Source organism: Myotis daubentonii, chromosome 12, assembly GCF_963259705.1.
Source record: "Myotis daubentonii chromosome 12, mMyoDau2.1, whole genome shotgun sequence".
NCBI lineage: Eukaryota > Metazoa > Chordata > Mammalia > Chiroptera > Vespertilionidae > Myotis > Myotis daubentonii.
Genome location: NC_081851.1, coordinates 10,788,380 through 10,808,608, shown reverse-complemented (window position 1 = coordinate 10,808,608; position 20,229 = coordinate 10,788,380). Strand labels below are relative to the sequence as shown.

The 20,229-nt window shown below is 51.7% G+C and overlaps 1 protein-coding gene across 3 annotated transcripts in view; it reads right to left on the bottom strand.

Moving 5' to 3' along the window:
* NCK2 (NCK adaptor protein 2) overlaps positions 1-3,112 on the bottom strand; it is a 145,538-nt gene extending 142,426 nt beyond the window's left edge. The window contains exon 1 of one of the 3 annotated variants that reach the window (XM_059658950.1): positions 2,841-3,112. The gene's annotated coding sequence lies outside the window, so the exon portion shown is untranslated. The remainder of the gene's footprint in view (positions 1-2,840) is intronic. The other 2 variants (XM_059658949.1, XM_059658948.1) reach the window with 2 other exon arrangements.
* Positions 3,113-20,229: the final 17,117 nt, after the last annotated feature.

Here is a 20,229-nt window from a genome sequence, read left to right as displayed (position 1 = left end):
TTCATAATATACATACTTCAGGATCTGCTCAAAGTGAAATGCAGGAAAAGAAAAAAAATCTACTTTTTTAAAAACATTTTTATTGATTTTTTAGAAAGAGAGGAAGGGAGAGATAGAAACATCCATGAGAAACAATTATCAGCTGCCTCCTGCACACTCACTTCTGGGGGTTAAACCCGCAACCAGGGCACATGCCCTGCCCGGGAATCGAACCCGAGACCTCTTGGTGCATGGGTCAACGATCAACCACTGAGCCATAAGGGCCGAGCCAATCCAATTCTTTAAACTGCTTTACTAAAGTGGCCTAAAGAAATAGGAAACTATTTTTACTTCAGCTGCATACTTTTGATAACCCGTTCAAAGCCTGTCTTGACCTCCTTTTAAGTTGCCTTAACTTGAGCACTCAACGACATGCTGCATGACATCATTTTTAGCTTCGGCCCTTTGAAAACCCCTTGAAGGGTTTCCATCACTCATGGAAGGAAAGAGAAACAATTTGGAAGCCCCATTTGCAATCCCTCCCCATGGGAAAACTAATTTCCTAAGCCTCTCGGGTAAGTTCTGGGGAGTTTCCAGTTCATTTGTGAAAAAAAGTTAGCTTAGCAGTTTTCCCAAACATTGTCCACTGCCCTCCCAGTCCCAGCAGGCAAGCTCCAGCTTTTCAACCGGTCAGCCTCACTTCTTAAGGCAGAGATGGTGTCCACCGCCCCGGCCCCCAGCGCACACTGCACGGTAGTCTGGGCAGCTCAGAGCAGGTGTGTCCCGGGACAGCCTCACCTCGCCAGGGGTGCAGGCCATTCCGGGCCGTCAGGGAGTCTTTAGGGTATTTTAAAAGGTTATCCAGTTTGCACACATGCAAGGTTTCTGGTGTATTTAATGCGGATGTTAGCACATTTCTCAAAGACGGTGTGTTAGCTGGAAAACCCTGGTAATCCCCCAATGCACATGACAGAGGCTGGGAATGTGGCGGGGGCCACGGGAGCAGGATGGAGAGAATGGAAGTGTGTAGCATGTAATAAAGCAGAACTCAAAGCCTGAACACTGAGCACAGCTCCCTGGAATGCACCTTAACCCAGCCCCGCCCAGCTCCTCCACAGGGAGCAGCAGGTGCGAGGCAGCAGTCAACTCTCAGGGTGGCGACGGGCCACCAATTTCATCCTCTGCCCCATGCTCAGTCCTGGAGAGCGTGGACGTGGCAGCTGAGAGCCGGGGCCCGGCAGCGCCTCCAGAAGCTCCCACAGCTTAAAGTTCGCCACTTCGGCCTCAAGCTGCAGCCAGAAGACCACTCGCATCTCACCACTTTCTTCCATCACAACCACACCTAAGCAACCTCCGGGAGAGAAACTGTGAGGCGGGACTTCCCCTGGTAGCCACTCCTTCAGCAACCAGCACCTGTTCCTGGGAAATCCCTTCCAAAGACCTAAAAACTGCACCTCCCGCCCAGTCTCCACAGTTAAGTCCCTCTCTCCCACATGTCCGCTGCCTGCACACACGGCCACAGGTGCCTGCATTGTTACTAACTTACCCGCTCACCAGGAACACAGGGCGTGTTCAGGAGTCAAGTTTAGATCTGTTGTGATAAGTTACAGCAACCCGGGTGAATTTTATTTTCAGTCATTGTAAGGTTTGATAAGGACACCAAATGCCGTGCTATGAGGACACCCCAAGTTACTCCCCTTTGTGCCAACATCCCTTCTGAGAAGCAGGGGAGGAGCCAGGCTGGCCCGGGACCAGGAAGGGCCTCCCCTACCTGGGCGACCTGGGCGATCTGGGCGCCCCCCCCCCCCCAGCCACGCCCACGGGCCGCCCTCGGTCGTTTCCTTTTGGGTCAAGGCCTGCACCAGAGGCTAGGCTCCTCCGCCCGGCACTCCCGCTCACCCCAACCTGTTAGCAAACTAAACAAGCCAAATCAGGGGGAGCTGCCCGCTGAAGTGTCTTAAAGAGACAGGCGCCGACTCCGCACAGGCTCCCGCTTTGTCCCTGCAGGTGTTACAAGGAAGTCAGACACCTGAGGTTCACCCGCCGGTGACCCCCGGCATCCCTCGCAGAGGCTCCAATGCGATCGCTTTTTGTCTACAAATTCAAGCGTTTTGCAAATTAACCCCCTCCCCCCTCCAATGTCACGCGAGCTGCTCTCACCGGGAGTTGCAGTGAATGTCTTAAAAGTCACCAGTTTCTCCCAGAACCACTCGGAGGTGAGATGGCCCAGGATAAAGCGCGAGGGCAGGGCTCAATGAGAAACTTTGTTCTGGGCTGAGCCTGCGCATGGGGGCAGCGCGCAGCGCCCGAGCCCCTTCGCGCTGGGCAGCAGCCCCCACCCCCCGACTCCCTCACCCCCCACACCCCCCACCCCCACCCCCGGCGCCGCAAGTTCCGCGGGCCGCGCTCGGCCTCCCCGTCCCGGCGCTGGGCCCGCGGCGCCGGCGGTTCTTCCGGAGAACACGCGCCCCGCGCCCCCGGCCCCGGCACGGTCCCGCCAGGCCCCCGGCTCCGGGCCGCCGCCAGCCCGCAGGCCCGGCGCTGCCCGCGCGCCCGGGGGTCCCCGGTCCCGGGAACCCGCCGCCCAGGCCCCGGCCTCCATCCTCGCCCTTGGCGGCGCCCCCGCCCCGGAGGGTGGGCCGCGGGCCGCAGGGGGAAGGTGCGGAGTCGGGAGGTGCCAGCAGCCCGCGGCCCCGGGGCCAGGCCGCGGCGGTGCCGAGGGCACGGAGGGGCGCGGGGAGATCGGTCCCCCAGGCCCGCCCGAGGCGCCCCGCCCCGCCGCTCGCCAGCCGGCCGCGCTCCAACTCCGCCGAGCGGCCCAAGTTTGCAGCCCCCGCCCGCCGCCCGCCGGCCGCGCTTACCTCGCCGCGCGCCGAGGCCGGAGGGCAGCGGCGCGGGTCCCGGGTGGCGGCCGCGCCCGCCCAGGCGCCGCTCTTTGTCTGCGCCGCTCCCTCTTCCCGCCGCTCGGCGGACGCTGCCGGCCCGGCCGGACCCCGCCGGCCCGGGCGCCGCGAGCCTCCGCCGCCCAGCCTCCCGCCGCCCGCTCGGCCCGCGGCTCCGGCCTGACGATCCCGGCGGCGGCGGCGGCGGCGGCGGTGGCGGCGGCGACCCCTCCCCCGCGCGGCGCCCGCCCCTCGGAGCTCCTCCTCCTCCCGCCGCTCCTCCCGCCGCCGAGACCCCGCCCCGGGCCGGCGGCCGCGCGCCGGGGGCGGCCCAGACCCACCTGGGGGCGCGCAGGCGGCTCCGGGCGCCAGGACGGGCCTGCGCTCGGGGCGCGCGGCCGCCGGGTCAGCGCGGGGCCGAGCCTGGGGAGGGAGGGTCCCCGTTCCTGGAGCGACTTGCGCGGGGCGGGGGCGGGAGAGGAAAGAAAGCACAGCCCGGCGGCCGGCGGTGGTCCTCCCGCCCCCGCCCCCCCGTCCGTCCGTCGGGGTCTCTCCTCGCCAAGCTCCAAGTTGTTGGGCGCCCCCCTCCCGGAAGTGTTCCCGGGGCGCTGAGCAAAGCAGGCCTGCTGTCCCTCCGCGGAGCGACTTGCACCCGGAGATGACTTCCTCCCCGTAATTGCCTGTGGGCATCTTTGTTTACTTGTCTTCTCTCTGTTTACTTTCCCAACCAGACACTTCGTTAGGGCCTCGTCGGAAGCACTTGTGCAGAGGGGGAGAGACCCGGCCTCCCGCCTCCCGGGGTCCCTCTGGCTCCAGCGGCACCAGGGTCAGGGTCCTGCGAGGAGGTGTCGCCACTGCCGTCCCTGGTAGCGGGGCTGGCCGGGCCCCCGAGCTGTAAACGAACTTGGCATATTCACCCCGGGAGGAAGGGGAAAGACAGCCCCTCTCACAGCCCTGTGCCTCCAGATGTCCCTTCTCCAGTCGCCTTCCCACATGGCTTCCCAGAAGGACATCCTGCCATTCAGATGGCTCTGGTTTCCTGGAGGAGGAGCCTGGGTGCATGTGAATGAGGTTCTTTCTTGGGTTCCTGGCTTCTCCTTATTATTAAGGCAATAATAACCTCCCGGGTGACATCACAGCATCGCTGGCATCACTGCCTGGTTCCTAAAAGGAAGTACCACAGGAGGGTAGCTAGAGCCAGTAGGACTGCCAGGTCGCAGCCCGGTGCTGCACCATCTGCTTCTTCGGCTGTGGAGCCTGCACAGGTGCGTCTTACCTACCTGACACCTTAGAGGGAGACAGTGTTGACGTGGCCCTAGGTAAGTCCCGGGCACCTCCCTGGCAGGAGGGAGCACTCAGTCACTAGCTGGAAGGAGGCGCATTGTTCCGAGCGGGGATGGGTCTAAGCTGAGGTCAGGGAGGGGGCCACCTCCTTCTCTGACCTCGGGAAAGAAGCTACGTCAGCCCATCCTTTTGTGAAAACCTTACCTACTGAGAAGGAAAGCAGAGTATAGTCACTGGTTTGGCCCAAATTTTAAATTAGTTCATTCAAAATAGGTGTAACAACCTGGCCCCAGTTTCTAACTTGTCTGCTTTGTAAACTTTCACAACTCTTTTTCCTTCTCTGATTCTTTGTAAAGTCGCCAAAAACATTTTCTTTCTAAAACCCAATGTCTCTTTCTCCATCTTTGTCCTAGGACGTTTCCTGAAGCACGCGGCATTTCTGTACTTCCCGAAACTTGGTCATTCTCCCACTTATCGACGTTTCTGGCCCGCCTGTCTCTGGTTTTTGTAAGGTGGGTTGTCCTCCCAGCCTCGTACAGCAATATCCCAAAGCAGACTGCCCTTTGTCTTCATTCTGATCTTTTCTTTTAAGAGAGTTCATCACATTCTGTCTGCTTCTAGTCTGGGTGTTCAGTTATTACCTCCCCGGTCAGTAGCCTTGGAGAGCTCCCAGCTTACCTGCTGTCCCTCTGCCTGACTCATCTTCTCTTCAAACTCACCGCATTCAGAATGCAACTTAATCTCCTTCCCAAACTAGTTCCTCCTCCCAGAGTCTCAGGCTTGGGCAAGAGTCCACCAGGCAGCTCGGCTCCTGGGAGAAACCTCATTACAATTGCCTTCTTCCTCCCGCGCTCCAAGCTCCCCCCAGTGCGGTGAGGACAGACAGGGCTCTAGGTGACCCTAGTCCCTCCCAACCTAAATCTCTATGATTCTGACTCAGTGGTCAGTAAACATCTCTTTGCGCCTCTTTTCCATCTCCGATGCCACACCCTAATTTTCACGTAATTGCTTATAATGTCCCTCTCTTGAATTTTTTGCATATATCATCTGTAACACACACAATAGTATTGCCCTCATTTTACACATGAAAAAAAAAAAAAAAACTGAAACAGTAAGTGAAGGTGCTAGAATCAGAACCTCACATACTCGACTCCAAGCTCTGGTACCCACTGCCTTCCACCTGGTCAGCTTACTCCCTTCCATCCCTCAAATTCATACTGGATATCAGCATCATCCTGAACTTTCTAAAAATTCCTTCTAGCTTGTACCTCCCCGCCACCCACACAGTTCTGCGGGGTGTCTGACAGCAGAAGGCTTGAGCAGCACTTCAGGAAGGTGAGGACCTGGGCCCTAAGAGGCCTATATTCATTTCCTGGGGCCACCTTAACAAGTCACCTCCGCCCGCAGGACTTAAAACAGACATGAGTTCTGGAGGCCAGCGGCTGCCAGGTCTGAGCTCAGTGCCAGCAGGCCCACGCTCTCTCCAAAGGCTCTAGGGAACCATCTTTCCAGCCTCCTCCAGCTCCTGGGGCTCCAGGGGCTCCTTGGCATATATCAGCATCACCCCCATCTCTGCCTCTGTCTTCACGGGGCCCAGTCCCCTGTGTGTGCGCTCCCTTTCTCTCTTATAAGGACACGCTGCCTTTAGAGCGCCCCCAAACCCAGAACGATCGATCTCATCCCCAGGGGGCCTTGTAACATCCACAGAGACCCCTTTTCCAGATAAGGTCCCGTTCACAGGGTCCAGGCGAAGATGATGTTTGATCTAAAAAGTGTATGTTTCTTGCCCCAGCCGGTTTGGCTCAGTGGATAGGGTGTCGGCCTGCAGACTGAAGGGTCTCAGGTTCAATTCCGGTCAAGGGCACATACCCAGGTTGTGGGCTCGATCCCCAGTAGGGGCATGCAGGAGGCAGCTAATCAATGATTCTCTCATCTTTGATGTTTCTATCTCTCGCTCCCTCTCCCTTCCTCTCTGAAATCAATAAATGTATTTAAAAAAATAAAAATGTATGTTTCTTCATTCTATTCCATTAGTATGTCCATGTTTGTTTTACCATTAAAATGTCTTCAATAATAAAGTATTGAAAGGATAAAAAGCATAACCCGTTCCCCCAAAATCACATCAGCATTAAATCCTAAGATTATCTTCCAAAGGCCTCTGGAACTCAGCCCTGCACCCTGCGCTGTCTCTCTGTCTCCCCTGCCCCCACATCAGCTCCAAGCTCCAGTCACTCTGCTCTCCCCCTGGGCCCCACTTACCAGTAGTCGCACTCATTTCTGCCTCCTGTCCCTTCCTCTTCCTTCACAGTTCCATTCAAGCCCCCTCTCTCCTCTCCTTGGACTCATGGAAAACACAAGGTGAGGTCGAGGGCGCTGTGAGCCCCCCTGAGAAGGCCCACAGCTGCCGGCAAGCCTGTGGCTGCAGGCACGCCGCCTCCTGGGCCTCAGACAGCAAAATGCAGAGTTGTGAAGACTAAATGGGATCATGGTTTGGCACATGGTAAACGCATCAGCTGTTCCATGACCTTCCACCTTACCCTCCATTCAATTAAACATACTGAGTGTATTTCTATTTAGAAGGCTTAAGAATCAATTCAGAAGAAATAAAATTAGTTTTTAATCTTGGAGGAAGGAACAGAGCCATCCACAATAACTATAACATAAAGCTAACTATGAAAGGTACCAAACAAAACATGCTCTGAGAATCAGAAGGGGCTTAGGTTTAGGTGGTGGCATTAGAAATGGACCTTGAGAGACGACAGTGGGAAGTTATGATAACATGGCTGCCCTGCTTCCAGCCCCTCCCTATTTAGGGGGACCCCTGCCTGACCTTGGCAGCAGGCAGAGTCCTCCACCCCTCCTTTCTCAGAAGCCTCTTGAGAGGGAATGGCCTGGGGTTGGCCAATAGTACCTTCCCTCTCAGGACGTGGAAACTGGAGAGAGTGGAGAAGGGGAGGGAGGGCAAGACTCAGTTTGCTCTGGCTGGGAGGGTCCAGAACTTTCCTTCGGAGACCCTTACCAGGCTTGGTTCCCCCGCCCCTTCCCAGCTTTTCCAGACCCCAGCAGGCTGCTTGATATCCTGCCAGTACATTTCTGTTTCTTCTGCTTAAGGCAGCCAGACACACTTTCCTCTTCTTGCCACCCAAACTCCTGAATACTACAGACTACGGGGTTTTAAAATGTGGAGGCAGACAGGAGGAAATTCCCAGTGGAGAGATCTTAGACCCCTAAGGAGGACAGAGAGGGGGATGTGAGAGGACTCCATGGACATAGGGAATGCTCCACTTGCCTAAATGGAGCAGAGGATGCTGGGAGAGGATCCTGAGGAGATACTTCCGTCCGGGCTTGGCAGCAGGAGAGCTGACGGTGTGTGCGCACCAAAGAAAGCTGGGAGGGAGAAAGAGCATTGGAAGCTTGCATCACTTAGGTCAGTGGTTCTCAACCTTGGCTGCACATTAGAATCACCTGGGAATCTTTTTAAAATCCTGATTTCTGGGCCTCATCCTCCGGAAATTCTGTTTCTTTGTTACTAATGATGTGGCCCCACCCCATCACAAAGAAACAGAATTTCCGGAGGATGAGGCCCAGAAGTCAGGATTTTAAAAAGATTCCCAGGTGATTCTAATGTGCAGCCAAGGTTGAGAACCACTGGCTTAGATAGTAACCCAAACTAGAGTGGAAACAATGGTTCTCAACCCTCCTAACGCTGTGACCCTTTAATACAGTTCCTCATGTTGTGACCCAACCATAAAATTATTTTCGTTGCTACTTCATAACTGTAACTTTGCTACTGTTATGAATCATAATGTAAATATCTGATATGCAGGATGTATTTTCATTGTTACAAATTGAACATAATTAAAGCATAGTGATTAATCACAAAAACAATATGTAATTATATATGTGTTTTCCGATGGTCTTAGGTGACCCCTGTGAAAGGGTCGTTCAACCCCCAAAGGGGTCTCGACCCACAGGTTGGGAACCGCTGGTTTAGGAGAAATTGAGATAAAAGGCTCACAAGGAATTGACAACTGATTGGGTGTGGAGGGCAAAGGAGAACGGGCATCAAATATAACCTCATGGTTTGGATGTGGGTAGCTGCAAAGACAATGGTGCCAATATCAGAAATGTAGAAGTGGGGTTCATAGGTTTGGAAGGGTCTGGTTTTGTACGTGCAGTTAAATTTAAGGAATATTTATTGCCGACTTACTACTGGGAGAATGCTCTCCAGGAGTGCAGAACCGAGCAAGCACAGCTCCTGCCGCAGGTGCACCGCGCCAGGCAGCTGTTGGTGCTCTACCTGTTTGATCAGAGTAAGGAGCCTGTTGCTCCCTAACTGAGCCATCAGCCTGCGCATGACAGACACGCCCTGGGGCAGGGTCCAAGCCTGACATTTCTCTGTGGCTCCAGCTCCTTTGCCTGCAGACCCAGCCCGGAGCAGGCACTTCATAAATCTCATGATGGCCCCAAACGCCACACCTTCCTGAGCTGCCAAGGGGAGCGGGGGACTGCGAGCACCCATGGAGAGGCCCCAAAAGAGGTCTTTGTGAGCACGCGATGAGGATTCCACACCAAATAGTGGTGGACTTGCAGGTGTCCGTACGGCATTTTACCTACAGCAGCATAATGTGGGTAAGGACAGGAACTTGAGTCTTATGGCGGCATAATGAGTTCTTACCCAAAGACCTAAGTACCATCTCATTACCTCTTGAGATTCGGAAAGAACAGGCTAGAACCCATGAAATCCATCTCTCCATGGCTGACAGGGTTAGGTTGTTTGAAACCACAAATACAGAGGTAAAGTTTAAACATACCCCAAACACCATAGAGCCGGGTGCAATGGAGGGTGAAGAGGAAAGCAGGTGTGCTCAGACACTGCCCGTCTTCACCTGGGCTTGGTCAGGATTACTTACTGCAGCGATCGTATCCATCGTAACCAAAACTTGAAGAAATACAAAAATGACCACACTGTACATTGGTTTTGATTATTGGTAGCAGGGCAGTATTGAGTGTAGATGGGGAAAATTCTAAGGCAGCTTCATAACTTTAGACAAACGAAGAGGATTTTACTCAAGCTTTTATTTTGAAGTCTGCCTTTAACTGGAAATCACATTTCTGTTACATACAATAAACCCTCAGTTAATCAGGATGCCTTGGGGAGGAGCTGTCCTACTCAATTAAATTTTCATTTTGGTTAAAGATTAACCAGAAAACCCTGTTAGCAAGAGCATAAGTTCACATTTAAAAATATATATGTATATTGCCAGCTGATATTCCACCATAAAAAATGCACCCATAATGCCTGGGTCATCCTGAACAGTGCCCTGGAGAAGATTGGGTAGAATCCGCACTATGTCAGAGCCACGCGCTACAAGTATTTTTTACGTTAATTAAAGCATGTGTTTTCCTGCATTTGCTCCTTTTTTTTCTCCCCCCCCCCCAAAAAAAAGTAGATTACTGAGTCAGGAGCTTCCAGTTAGTGGGGGTTCTAATTGCTTAAAGTCCACGTTCTCCGGTGTTTCACAGGGAAGCCTTCTGAAGTGTGAGCAGTTGTCAGCCAGAGGTGGAAGCAGAATGCTTCCCTGTGAGCACTCCTCCCTCAGCAGGAAGAAGTTAAGGAGGCAGTATGTTTCAGAAATGCTGTGCTGTGAGGTGCTGCCTTTTTCACTTGCTGTTCCTGGTGGCTGCTGGGAACAGCGCTGCAGCCTGTGAATTGGGTGGAACTTTTACACTGGACAGTGGCTGTGTTTGAGAAGTAACCTGTGCAGCTCCCTACCTGGGAGAGTGGGTGCCCCTCCCTTGCAAACAGCACCTCCACCCAGGGCTCCTAAGCTCGCTTCCTTGAGTCCCTCTCACTCCCCCCGCCTCTGCTGGGGCACTCAGCCCACATGCCTTGGTTTGTAGTCATTTACGTCCGTATGAAGTTTAAAGATGACAGATTGATTACGAGGAAGAATGATTGCTTCGAATTCCCCAGAGTACCTCAGAAAAAGTGGGCAGTTACTAAAGGTTTTTCAGATTGCATTGTATGGGATTTTAAAAAAAAACATTTAGAAATGTGTTTTTTAAAAAAATGCAAGTCTTGTACAGTTAGCTATTAATGTTGTAAGTTATTATTACACATGCTATAGTTACTCATTCATTGTGTTCTTACCACTTGGCAAGCTCATTATCTGACCTCACAACCCAATGAGGGAGGCATGATGACCCCATTTTATAGGTAAGAAAACAGAGGCTTAACAAGCTTACAAACTTGCCTGAGGTCACGAAGCTAACGGGTATTTAGGATCTCCCATGCAAGTATTGGTTCACAGGTGCCTGCGGTGAATACATTGGGTGTGTTTTACTTTGTCATTAAATCACTTTCCTGTCGATTTCTTAACAGAGTTCCTGGTCGCCCCCCACTTCACTCTTTTTATTAGGCACTTCTGGCATCTGCATGGACAGGGCCATGGGGCATAAGGTGAGGAAGACGTAACTCACACCTTCACCCACATGGACTCAGGCTGGAGGAAATCTCACAGCTTCTGAGGGGAGCCTCAGAGCCAAGCTGGATGCAGTCTTAGTTTCCTATAGCTGCCGCAACAAATTACTTAAAATCAGGGGCTTGACCAGCACAGACTTATTGCCTACAGTTCTGTGAGCCCAAAGTCCAACCTAGGAGCATTGGGCTAAAGAGCAAGGCATTGACTGGGCTGTGCTACCTCTTGGAGACGCTGGGGGACAATCCACTTGCTTTCCCCGCTCCTCCAGGCTGCCCACATTCCTTGGCTCAGGGTCCCTTCCTCCATCTTCCAGGCAGCAATCATGCTTCTTTCTGACCCTCCTTGTACTTTTGAGTCTCTCTCCCTCTGGCCAGGAAAGCGATCCTCTCTCAAGAACTCAAGTGATTACAGTGGGTCCACAGGGAGCATCCAGGACCACTCCCCATCTCTGGGTCCGTACCCTTAATCACCTCTGCAGAGTCTCTTAGCTGGTAAAGTAATCTGTTCACAGGGTCTGGGGGGCAGGGGGCATCATTCTGGAACGTTACTTTGGAGGTGACTTTACATCCTGTAGGAGTTCAGAGAGGAGTGAGCCTGGGGCGGGGTTCATGGCGCTTGGGGCAGGTTGGGGATGCCACCTGCTGAAGCAAGAGGGGAGGGAGGCGATTCTCCCCTCAGGAGCCGCTGGAAAAGAGAACGGGGAGGGACGAGCATGCCATACACATGGGAATGAAAACTCCTTCCTGCCAGAATTTCCTGGGTCCCTTTCCCCAACAAGTACCACCGGTAGCCACCAGCTTAGGCAAAGCCACCACATTCAGGAGTCCACGCTCCACCCGAGAGCCAGGTGAAGGCGTTTAGGGAAACCCATGGTTTCCTGGGCAAGGACATGACATGAGTAAAAAGATATGTCACATCCAACCACCAGATTGCAGGACTAGAGCAGCAGAGGACGCGTCCCACCTTATCAGGAATGCAATCAGCGCAATCCATACTGTGGGGCTCCGCAGGCAAAGGCCTCCTCCTTCCACCCACATTATTGAGAAAAACAGGCAGGCGGGCTGTCAGCCTGTGAGTTAAGACCCCCAAATACATTAAAAACAAGAAGTGCTGGGGACGCATGCCGGTGTGCTGAAAAAAGAAAGAAGAGAGAGAAGTCCAGGGGAGGAGATGGCGTTTGGGAGGGGGCACGTGGTAAGTTTTAGGGTGCCACCGAGGACAGTGGTTACACTAGTGCTTGCTTTATAATCATGCATTAAGCATTCATTTGCTTCATGTGGTTTTTTGTATGTGTGTTATATTTACCAGTGAAAACATTCATGTTGACCATGTGTTTTTGGAAGACTGCTCTCTGGCAGTGGCATCCAGCGGATGGGGCAGCCTGTAGCTCTGGAAGCCACAGTGTTGAGGTGGGTATGATGGGTGATGGCCACAGTAGAACCTGCAGGGGGAGAGGGATCGGTGTTGTCCAGCGGAGGAACACTGACCGCTGCAGTGACTGCCGGGAATTGGAGGTGACAGAGCGGGAGGGCACGCCGTGTTCTCTCACCCCCGGCCCAGTGAGAGTCTTGGCTCCTGGCTCTGCCTCCACACGGCCCATCAGCAGCTCTCTCGGATGTCCTGACGTGGATTTCAAAAGATGGATTACTTGGGAAATGGTGCCAGTGTCAGAGTGGAAGACCTGGAAGGGTGAAACGTGGAAGGATAGAAATCTAGACGTGTAAGAAGATGCCCTCCCGGCTGTCGGCCCCATAACGCCTCCCTGACGCCACCGCTCTCGGTGCCACAGACAAAAGCGCCCAGGTTTTCCTGACCTTTTACTCATCCCAGTTGGTCCAGAAGCAACCTGGGCCTCAACTGAAGTGAAGAGGAATTGCCTCTCCTCAACCAAGGGAAGCAGCCGTCCTGTTGGCTATCAAACGTACAGGCTAAGCTCCTGTCACTCCTTGAGTTTCCCGAAGGAGGGCACATGGAACTGGCAGGGAGGGTGGTTTTCTGAGACTTTAGTGGGAGGCTGTGGGAGATGGTTTACATGAGCCGATGGCACCAGCTGGAGCTCCACCAGGAAAAGCCCAGGTGATGCTGGCCCCCAGAGACCCTCAGGTCCCCTCCAAGCCCTCCCCTCTGCATCAGACCTTACCTAAGGCAAGGCTGCCCTTCGTCACTTCCTCCCACGCTGCCCTGGAGCACCATTTAAACCTGATGTGAGCGGCACACGCACGTTCCCGGTGGGACTTGCCTTAGACGTTTCAACCTCTGAGTCCATCCCCATGTTATTTGTGGGTTCATTCCCAACGCAGAGCAGAAGCAAGCAGGTTGCTCTCCAACAAACCACCTTCCTATCCAACTAGGATAAGAGAGGGGAAGGTGATGCTATTAAAGAAATTGGTCTAAACCTTCTACTAGTTTAATAAGCGCCAAAGTAACCTAAAAGTAGATACTACGGTTTAATCCAAATTATTGTGGCAGATGCAGTCACTGCCCCATCCATGTCCTCCCTCAGGGCCGCCTGCAGCTGCTCTGGGTGGTCCCCTTCCTCCTCCCAGGCCATGGAGTGGGCCTGGCTCCCGTGTGGGGGGAGAGCAGAAGGTAGGGCATTAACACCCCCCAACAACCCAACCAACAGGGAGGTGCACCTGTGGGTAGAGCCCCAGCTCCCAACTCTGGCTGGGACAGTCTGAGCAGGCCCTGCACGGAGGTCTCTGCAGGCTTGAGCCCCAGGTCCACAGGGCGGTGGCCCCCTGGTCACCTTCCTTCCCTTCCCACCTCACATCCTGTTCCTCCCTGGTGCTTCTGGGAACACCTGCTGCCTAAGGATGTTAGGGCTGCCATAGCAACACACCACAGAGGGGGCTCACACAACAGAACCGATTTCCTCTCCGTTTTGGAGACTAGAAGTCCGAGATCAAGGTGCCCACAGGGACGGTTTCTCTGAGGCCTCTCCCCTCGCAGATGGCCACCCTCCGGCTGTGTCCTCGACGGCCTTGCCCCCATGTGCGCACCCCTGCTCTCTCTTCCTCTTCTAATGAGGACACCAGTCGTGTTGAGTTAGGGCCCCACCCTAGGACTTCATTTAACCTTAATTATCCTCTTTAAAGGCCCTATCTCCAAATACAGCCATACTGGGGGTAGGACTTTGTGAACTCGGGATGGCAATTTGATCCATAACACATACCAAGTCAATTACTTGCACTCAAATCCTTATCTGTGAACCCAAATTAAGACAGTCACGTACCAATCCAGTTATTATACAGAATGCAGACACAGCCCTGCCCGAGTGGCTCCGTGGGTTGGGGGGTCATCCCATATACCAAAAGGTCAGGGGTTCGATTCCCAGTCAGGGCATGCACGCAAGTTGTGGATTCTATCCTCAGTCTGGGTGCATACAGGAGGCAACTGATCAATGTTTCTCTTTCTCTCTCCCTTCCTCCTTTCTCTCTAAAAAGCAATAAAAACATATCCTTGAGTGAGGATTTAAAAAAAAAATAAAAAGAACACACACAAACACACGCACACCCGGTTTGACAAAGCAAAGATTTTTAAAATATATATATATTTTTTATTGATTTCAGAGGGGAAGGGAGGGAGAGAGAACATCAGTGATGAGAGAGAATCATTGATCAGCTGCCTCCTGCATGCCCCCTACTGGGGATCAAGTCTGCTACCTGGCATGTGCCCTGCTGGGGATCTCCTGGTTCAAAGGTCAATGCTCAACCACTGAGCAACACTGGCCAGGGCAAAGCAAGGATTTTTGACATCAGAAAAACCACCGAGCATCCCAGGTCCACTCCTGGCAGGCTTAGATTGCATACTTGAAAATAAAAGTTACGGGGTTGGTGGAGTATGGGGGAGGGGGTTTTCCTGAAAAGAATACACCTTTGGATACAAAGGACTTTGCTTTTTTTGCACCCAGTTCCTTTCTATTAAGATGTTCACTATTGTTCTACACCAAGCATGTCAAACTCAAGGCCTGCAGGCCTCATACAGCCCACAACGAATATTTTTGCTGCCCAGCCAATATAATGGTATGTAAGAATTGTTTTTAATAAAAATTTTGTAACTTAATTTTTATGATACCCTGTTATACATAATTATTAATAATGAACTACAATGTTTGCTAATGACTGATTACTATCATGTTGCATTCATTTCTCTCACGCGCCTTACATGCAGCCGCACCATTTCTCTCCACTAATACCAGCAGTGATGGCCATGTCATTAGTGTTGACTGACTTGTTTGGTGTGCACAACAGGAAATATTTCACTTTCAGAGAACAAGAAAAATAGGTTTATTTGCGTTACACTTACTAATTCGTGCAGTTATTCAGTGTCTGGTAAGTTAATGTTTAAGAAAAAAACCTTAATTTTTATTAAAATGTTCTATTATTTTATGTTAATGATGACTCGTTTATTTCAGCCCTTTGTATTCAGCATGTCTCTATCGAAATAAACCTACGTTTCTATGAAAATTGAAGCTTTTGTTCTTTTGCCGCCCGCATACACTTACATACCTTGTTTATGTGGCCCGTGTTAGCCTGTGAGTTTGACATGCTTGCTCTGCACGAAGGCAGGTTGGGGCACTGCCGGGAGCCGGTCCATCCTTGCTGTTTCAAGGGACCTGGCATATATAGCATACGGTTCTTAATATGTTTGCTCACCTTCTTGGCGCTGTGTTTTAACCAAGGTCACCTCTCCGAGAAAGGTTGAATCCCCAGGTAGGGATTTTCCCCTGAAGTTAGGGAGGGAATAAAACCCCTCAACTAAGTGCCAGGCGGGTAATTAATCACTTTAACTATGAACAATCATGCTTAAGCTACATAATCTTTACTCCCTGGAATGGAGATAAGAAACGCCCTAACCTTTGTAATAGAGATTGATAGGATTGAATCAACTGGTATAAATACAGATGTAACAAGACAGAAAGAGACAGAACTAAGAAGGGAGAACCTACAGACAGAACCTACACAGAACCTACAGACAGAAGAACTTCGCTGGAGAGAACATGGCAAAAGATCCTGGACTGAACCTGACTACAGAAATTGGCAAGAGAACCTGACTAGAACCTGGTGACTGAACCTGGCTGGAGATCTCAGACAGAACCTGGCTGGAGAACCTAGCGAGGGAACATGGCCACAGAACCTGGCTGGAGATCCGAAGCAGAAACTCGCTGGAGATCCAGACCAGAACTTGGCTGGAGAACCTGGCTAGAGATCCTGGCTAGGCTGCTGATCAACTGAACACTGTCTCCGTGTCATTCCTTCTTCGCCAACTCCGTCCACACCTTTGGGGACCCCTGGACCTGCTGGGGTTGGACCCCGGCAGGGCACAACTAATTGTGACTGATGGGAAGGAATTCAGGAGCCAGACATCCCAGGGGGTTCGCCTCAGGAGGCCCCGTGTGGTGTGTTGCTGGGCCCATGTCTAAAGCCGTGTCATGGCAGACCTATTAGGTTCCCCCGGTCATTCACTTTTCATGGCTCGTCTCCAGCCGGAGTCATTGCAGTGGGGTGGCGGGTCCCCGAAGCAGGGCATGCTCCCAGCCTGTGTCCGAGCAAACCATGCACCCTGCCCACTGCACACGTGCATAAGCTAGGATTTCTCACATATGTGCAAAAGTTGTGAAGGTGAGCAAAGCACAGACTCATCCTGCAGTGTTACTGAATTCCTCGGTGCTTTTAGTCACGTGGTTTCTAATCAGCAGACATTTAAACTGCTACACGAATGTGAAGGTATTTGAAAGAAATTCTGTTTATGTTAAAAAGGATCCCCTTACTCAAAATGTGGGAGGCACTGTTCTAAGCTGTGAGAGACATTTCTAGATCAGCTGACGGTCCATGGACAGGCCAAGGAGAGCCCGTCTGTAACCTCTCCCCCACCCCCCCTTCACAGCCCCCTGTCCTTGACCAGTTTCCTTAATCAGAACTGCCCGCCTGCAGTTCCGGAGTCCTTGCTATGCTGGCCTCTCTTCTTCTCTGTCTTGCTTTCGTCTTTGCCAGTATTTTAAATCCTGTTCAGGCAGGCTTCCCTCCTCACCGGCCAGTACCTCTGTGTTCTCTCATCCCTTCTCCTGATCACCATTTCACTGAGGCCTCCGGAGCCCTCTCCACAAGTATCCCCACTGGGTTCGAAGGCCGTTCCCCAAAGGCAGAGAGGGTTCACTCAAGTATACATTCATTCCCAAAGGTGGGCGACGCCCGCGAGCAGACGCAGACACGGCTGGTGCCAGGGCTGTCCCCTTGGAACGCATCATTTCCCTGGCCCCCCCCCGCCCCCGTCCGCCCACGTTGGCACCCACAGCCATAGTGCGGGTTCCACCAGGTGCTGGGCAGGGCACAGGTGCGGCAATGTTACACCTCGCAGAGTCCCTTCCACCCGTGACTGACGGGGCTTGGGAGACACCCCAGCTCCCTCACCCCTCTGTGGGGTAACTGGTTCTGCACTGACCCCGGAGCTTCCTATGCGATTGATCTTCAGGTGTTCACTGGAGTAACTTGCTTCAGAACAGATCTTTCCTTCCCTTGTCCCACTCCCCTACCCTTAACGATGTTTCCGGGGGTCCCTTCCCAAATAAGCTTCTTGCACCCCAATCCTTGTCTCAGAGATTGCTGATGGGGAACCCCAGTTGAGGTACCCTGGCAAGGTCTTTGCCCTGACACACTTTGAACCATCTATTTCTAGATTACAGAAAAGGATATATTGGCTGCGTCGAGTGCTGGGTTGATTTGTAATCCCATTACCTGGAATTGGCACTTAAATAGCCGTGACCCGGACAAACCACTTAACCTCTTCCTGCCTCAGTTTCCTTATTGCCGGACACACATGTGGACTGGAGCAGTGCTTATGAGAGTGTGCGATTCCTCTGGAGTACATTAAAGATACCCCAGACAAAAGTAAAATCTGAAAAGGAAATGGTACTCACAGAATCATTCAAATTAAATTACAAAATTGCCAGGGAAGGGGAAGAGTGCACTATTAGATATTAGGAGACAATTCTCCATGGGTCTCTTACGTTTCTGCTCATGTTGTGAACAGGACACTAAAACCTTTATTCCAGACTGTCTTTCCGAAGATGCTACATAGCACAGAGCCTTGGAAAATAGAGTTTGTGTCTCCAGCAGGCCAGTGGCAGGTTTGTTTCCTGTCCAGTCAAATAAAGACGATGTGCAGGGTTCTCGGCCCTGACACACACCCACTGCCTGCGCAGCGTCTCCGTGCTGCCCGCCGTGAGGCTGGGAGGAAACGGAACCAAAGCAGAACGAAGCTCAGGCAGCCTGGGAGTGTGAGCACCTTCGTCTCTGACCCGGGAATCGCATGTCTTCCGCCAGAATTCATGAAACTGTGGCAAGCTAAGTTTTTAGCTCACAAGTCAGGTAAAATCTCAAACCCTTCACAGTACTTAACATTTGGAAGGTCTTACTAAATCTTGTGCTGCTAGTGTTACTAAAAATATAGGCTGATAGAAGGTTTGTACAACACAACGATGCCCATTGTCCAACTGCAGAGTGTAAAATAGGATCTAAGTAGTACATATCCAAGATTCTGAAATAGTTGTCTTAAAGACTGAGATTTGTAAAACCTCTACATTTTAAATAGGCGAGTGTATGGGTGTTAATTTCTCCATTTTGATTGTTTTGTATATGTTATTGTAGGCAAATAAAAATATTTATCATTTTATAAAAAACTCACCACAGACATATTAGAAGAAAATTTTAACTGCTTAGGACGTACATAAATGACACATTACAAAAAAAAAGTTATGTATAAAATGTAGTAATGTCTGTATGATGAGTGACAGCAGAGATAGAAACCCATTCACATAAAAATCATCACCAATATGTGTACAAGTAGTGTGTTTGCATAAAAACCCCTGGCTGTTGTGGAAAAGGCAACTGTGTTTTTTGTTGTTGTTTTGTTTCTTTTTTTTTAGAAATGCAGACTTCCACATGCAGCCTCTCATGTGGATGTGTCTGGAGTCTTGGAAGCTTGACTACCCTACGTTCTACACACGGACCTTGAGAGCTTGTTTGGAGTTTCTAGCAGGGAGCGCAGCTACTTGTACACCCTTGACCGAAGACCGGCCCTCTCCTCTGGGGGGAAGGTCATCCTCTTCCTCAGAGCCTGACGCTTCGGGAGGGAAGCACATGGAGGGGGCGAGGGAGGAAGGGGACAGCCGCCTGGCCAACTGAATCAATCCTGGTATCAGTGGGGTGACAGATTCAGCCAGATTGCCCTCACAACTAAGGCAACTGTGTTTGAAGTGTTGAATAATGTCATACAAATTGACAACTTTATTAAAGGCTTGTTTTCCCATTGTGAACTTTTTGGTTATTGACAATGATAAATGTGGTGTATTCCAGAATTTACTTTTCATGTCGAAGTTCATTGGTTATGTGGAGGCCAGGCATCGGCGTAAATACTTCAAAGGAGACACAGAATTACTATTGTGTAATTTAAACATCTTTACCTAAAACTCTCAAACATAGTTGTGCTGGTTTGCATATCTTGCTGATACAAAGAACCAAATTTAGCAATGTAAGGCCCCTATGTTTCCATGCCTGACATTGCAGTTAAAATGTCAGCAATGAAACTTGACTCAACATGCAAAACAACGCAAATTAAGCTGCTTAGAAACTTAAAATTACTACCTGACAAAGAGCTGTGTATTCCTATGTTACTAATATGGTCTTATGTTGTTCACGGTTACATTTGAAAGGTATTTTCTGACCATTGATAATTAAAACTGGCTGAGGTATTTGATTAACTGCTTCCAAATTGTAGAACAAACTATCAATTAAGACATAATAGCACTTATATGACATTTTTCTCTGGGCCCATGCATAATAATAAATGTAACTCCATCTCTCTAAGCGTTGCTTGGTTCTTCTCCGGCCTTCTGTAACACCACCATCACCTTAGAGCAGGTGTGTGTGCAGGCTGACGTCGCTCTTCCTGAAATGGACAGGAGGCGGCAGCTGCCCTGTGTCTCTCTCGCCAGCATTTGCAGCCATCCCAGTCAGAACATGGGACGGCAGCAGTGAGGGAGGGCACAGCCACCCCGTCATCACGGGCACTGAGGGGTCAGTGTGCCCACCAGCCCTGGGCGGCCAGCAGCTCTGCTCGTGGACACCGCGGGGCACGCCGCAGGAGCCCGCACGCTCTTCCCTCGCACCCGTGCCTGCCCCTGTCTGTCACATCGTTACTACGCCTCACTGCATGTAAAGTGACTTTTTAAGGTTAAAAGAATTATTTGCCCAAATTGGGGTTGTCATACAGCAGGTCCCTGCAGCTGGCTGTGCCCCGCGGAGCTGCGGGCTGAGGGGCAGGTTCCCGGCTTGCTAATTGGTGTGTGCCAGGCCTCCTGCCCTGCTGGCTCCCGGGGCCGCTGAGAGCGGCAGCTGACGTGCCAGGGTGTCCGCACAGCCCAGGTCCCCGCCTCGCCCCTAAGCAGCAGCTGCAGCAGAGCCCCCTGGGAAGTTCAGTCCCTGTCAGCTGTCCCTGCTAATCAAAATAGCACCCTCAGGGCGGAATTCAGTCAAGCTCTGGCTGCATGTGTGGGACATGTTTATTTACATGGAAAAGACCCGCGTGATGAGTTAACG